The following is a 4,564-nucleotide window of genomic DNA, read 5'->3' on the forward strand; positions in this document are numbered from 1 at the left end:
TCTCATTTTGATTTTTTGTGCAAGTTATGTGGGTAAATGGTCATACAAAAGTAGTATACTTCTGACTTTTTGAAGTTGAAAGAGATATACATATAATACAATCCATAGTTTAGTTTTTCAGTGTGGATGACTCTCAGAGTTAATAATGCACTCCTAGTATGGGGTTATTTATCTATTTAGGTAATTAATAAAATGTTTAGGAATAAATGGTCATTTTGCAAGTTATTTTTTACAATAAATTCAAAATAAAAAAATTTTCTAACATAACTATTGATTTTCATTTTGATTTGTTTCTTCAATAGTTCAAATGTGGAAATGGTACATGATTGACACATGAAATTCAAATAAATCATTGTATTGATATTAATAAATTAATAAATATAAAGTTATTTATATGTAATTATTTAATGTTATAGCAGTTATATTTTATTTTTCTATTTTACAAAGGATGTTGCTAAGACACAAAACCAAAGATAACTTTTTATTTTGGAGGGTTTACACCTGGTGGTACTCAGGTGTTACTCCTGGCTGCATTTAGAAATTGCTCCTGGCAAGCTCAGGGACCATATGAGATGTTGGGGATTGAACCCAGCTCGGTTCTAGGTCAGCCACATAAGACAAATGCCACATACCACTGGTACTAAAGCTACAGCCCCCCCAAAATAAGAACTTGTATTTTTCTCACTTTCCTCAGTACCTCCAAATAAAATTTGTTTTTAATTCACTGCTCATCTCTCCCTGAAATAATTTTCTGTGAGGAAAGGTGACAGACCAAAAACATTTTGGTAGGGGATAGGGCTGACTTTGCTTTACTTACCAAAGTAGGGCCAACAGTCGTCAACCTTCCCAGCTACTTCCCTGGTGGTAGGAATGGGTAAAGAGTAACCTGAAGGTACCCTTCTTGTGGCTGCTGCCTTTTCTTCCCCAGTTCACATAAGTTACCCCAGGGACATCCACAGTATGAAAAGTAATTGAACAGAGGACTAGAAAGTTTAAAGCATTCCATGTTGTGGATCAGAAAAATTGACCAAAATGGTCATCCTGCCAATCAAAGCTTAATGCAGATGCCATAAAAATTTCAAAGAAAATTTTTCAACAATATAAAACAAATTAATTTATAGTATGTATTGAACCAAGAATTTCTGAAATAAAGCTATTCTTTTGATTTGGGCCACACTTGGTTGTGTTTTCTTTTCTCTTGGCTCCGTAGAGGAATCATTCCTGAACACCATATGGAATTCTGGGACTCAAGCCTGGGTCAGCTCCATGCAAAGCAAGTGCTCTGACTGTTTATTATGACTCTGTCCCCAGTAGTTAAAGCTATTCTAGAAACAAAAATGAAATGGGAGGATAACAATTCATTTTAAAATGCCATGGTAATAAAAAGTGTGACACTGAACTAAATACTCTCAGACCAATAGAATAGAATTTAGAACCCAGAGTTTCAGGTTTATGGATACATCCCCAAATCAGAACAGACACGTCCCAAAAATTATATATGAATGGTACATAGATATACTAACATTTGTTTATCATAAATTATTATCAGTAAATGCAAATGAAACAGTATAATACCTCACACTAATGAAATAGCAAATATGAAAAAGGTACTATTGGTGGAGTTGTTCTGTAATAAAAGGAACCTTCATTTCACTTTTGGTGAATGCTACCTAGTTCAGCTTGTTGAGAAAACAAAAGGTGTGTGTATGTGCGTGCGTGTGTGTGTGTGTGTGTGTGTGTGTGTGTATTAAACGTGACAAATACAGAGTAATGGTTTAAAAGTAAAATGTACTTTGAGACAACTCAGGTGAAAGGAGTATTTTTATGCTTTATACTTTTTATTATAAATGCCATTTTATTATTAACATTTTTCTGTTATTTAATAATAAAAATTTAACTTAATTTTTGTTTGTTTGGGACCACACCCAATGCTGCTCAGTTTAATTGGGGTACAGATTGAAAAGTTTTCTTGATGGTGGTGGCTGAGGTCACAGATTATATATTGATGACCTTTCTATTATACTGTTAAGGAAACTCAGTGCTGGCAGACTCTTGTCTCCAGCCACCAAAAACTAAAAGCAAGAGACAAAATTAAAATGGTTGAACTGAATATTTATTGAAAGAGAAGAAAATTATAAATAGGAGGGTTTCCAGAAGAGGTTCACAAATCAGAGATTTTAGTCCTCTCAGTGCTCAGTCACTCCTGGAGGGGATTGAGTGACTATTAAAGGTGCTAAGTATGAACCTGGAGATCTGGATATCACTTGCATTTCAAGGGCCTACTCAATTGGCCCACCCAAAAGGAATATTTTTATCTCATTGTTAAGTCTAAGTCATGTCCGATGTTAAAATAGAGAGTGATATAGTATTTAAGAAGGCTATACCTATTGTCAGTTTATTAAGGTCTGATTCTGGAACATTCCATTCATTTCTAGTCTCAGGGTAAAGCATGACATTGCTAAAACAATTAAGTCTAAATAATACATTTTAATAGCAATCAATCCTCTATTTGTATAGAACTTGAAAATATGACAGAATAACTCATATGAAATAGGTTTTTGTTTTATTTGGGGTCACACCTGGCAATGTTCAGGGCTTACTCTTAGCTTAGCACTCAAAAATCATTCCTGGTAGACTCAGAGGGACTAAATGGGATACAGGGAACTAACCCAGATTGTCTGCATACAAGGCAAATGTCTTACCCACTGTGTTGTCATTCTGGCCCTAAAATAAATTCTTTCAATGACACAAAATAGTAGTTAGAAAATATAAGTCTACAGAATGACAGTACCACAAAGGAAATATATTGTGGAGCCATTATAAAAATAGTATGGCAATAGTATCTTTACTCTTAGATAAAATTCTTATTTCTCACTTTATTGAGAAAAATAAAAGCAACTAGAAAAATCCCCATATGTTCTTACTTCTACATATTCAAACCTATCTATAATTATATGTGATTATTTTCTCCCCTTTCCTAATACTGTTACGAAAGTTACAAATTACCATTCTTTTATTTTACAATGACTCCTGTCTGCTTTTGCTTGTTTACATATTTTTGCGTTAACAAAATTACCTCTTCTCTTTGGCAAATTTGTCCTACCCTCTGGATCATATAACAATATACAATTAGTTTTTATAGTACTTGAAAATAAAAAATAAATAAAATTGAGTCACTTTCTTTTATAGTTCTATCCAGTTTTAAGTCTAACTCTTTGGAGCAAAAACACTTTAAAGTAATTTTTTTTTTGTTCCCCCACTACCACAAATTATGCAGTCGCATTTCCCACATTTGGGGAAATCACAGAGGTCAGCACATCCGGAGTGCAATGGATAAGCTTTGCCCTGGGAAAACCACCTTCGTGATCATGGTATCTCCCCTGCCAGTAAGTATTAAAATAAATTTCTGCAATCACTTATTTTACTTCTGACTCTTTCTGAAAGACCTTCCAGTCAATGGAATCTACCACTCCATGAATGATAAAGACACACACACACACACACACACACACACACACACACACACACACATACATATATTGAGTTCTAGGCTGTTTTCTCAATGTGTAAGTAATCTTTTATACAGACTATAATATTTTTGCCAATCATTAAAACCTTTTTATTTTATTACATACATTTAGATCAAGATAATTTATGTTTTATAAATAATTTTTATTTTGACCATATTGGTTACATATCTTTCACAGTAGTATTTTAGGTACATATTAACATTGAATCAGGGGAATTCCCATCACCAAATTTACCCTCCCTCAGACTATCAGCCTGTCTAGAGTACAGGCAGGGGTCGGGTGGGGAGGAGGGAGATTTGAGACATTGGTGATGGAAATGTTGCACTGGTGATGGGTGGTGTTCTTTACATGACTGAAACCCAAACACAATCATGTATGTAATCAAGGTGTTTAAATAAAATATAAAAAAAGAAGAAGAGCTTACTAAACCTTTACCTTTTGCTTTAATTAGTTCATTGGTGATACAATAAATTTTATAAATATACTTGTTACTGAACTCTTTCTTATTTTCCTTTCTTTTTTATTATTTTAATTTTTCTTTCTATTTTCTTTTTTTTTTTTTTTGTCGGCGGGGGGCGGGGGCACACCTGGTGGTGCTCAGGGGTTATCCTGGCTATCTGCTCAGAAATAGCTCCTGGCAGGCACGGGGGACCATATGAGATGCCGGGATTTGAAACAATTGCCTTAGGTCCTGGATTGGCTGCTTGCAAGGCAAACACTGCTGTGCTATCTCTCTGGCCCCATATTTTCTTTTTGTTAAACTTTGCTTTTGGTCATCTTGAAACAAATGTGTTATAGTCAATTATGTCAACTATGTCATGTATTTTCCTTAAATAAATTTATTTTAAAAAATAAGAAAAAGATCTCTGACTTTGGAAGAATTAGATGAAGGTTTAAATTCAGATTCTACCTTTTATTTTTACTGACTATAACTAAATCATGAACATTTTTAACCACTGTTCTTGCTTCTGTGAGATATATGTCATTTTCTCGTTCTACCTTTATTTATTTATTTTTATTTATTTATTTATTTT

The 4,564-nt window shown here is 33.7% G+C and overlaps 1 pseudogene; it reads right to left on the minus strand.

Moving 5' to 3' along the window:
* Positions 1-3,215: 3,215 nt before the first annotated feature.
* On the minus strand, positions 3,216-3,394 carry LOC126031148 (uncharacterized; annotated as a pseudogene).
* Positions 3,395-4,564: the final 1,170 nt, after the last annotated feature.

This window comes from Suncus etruscus, chromosome 1 (genome assembly GCF_024139225.1).
Source record: "Suncus etruscus isolate mSunEtr1 chromosome 1, mSunEtr1.pri.cur, whole genome shotgun sequence".
Classification (NCBI taxonomy): domain Eukaryota; kingdom Metazoa; phylum Chordata; class Mammalia; order Eulipotyphla; family Soricidae; genus Suncus; species Suncus etruscus.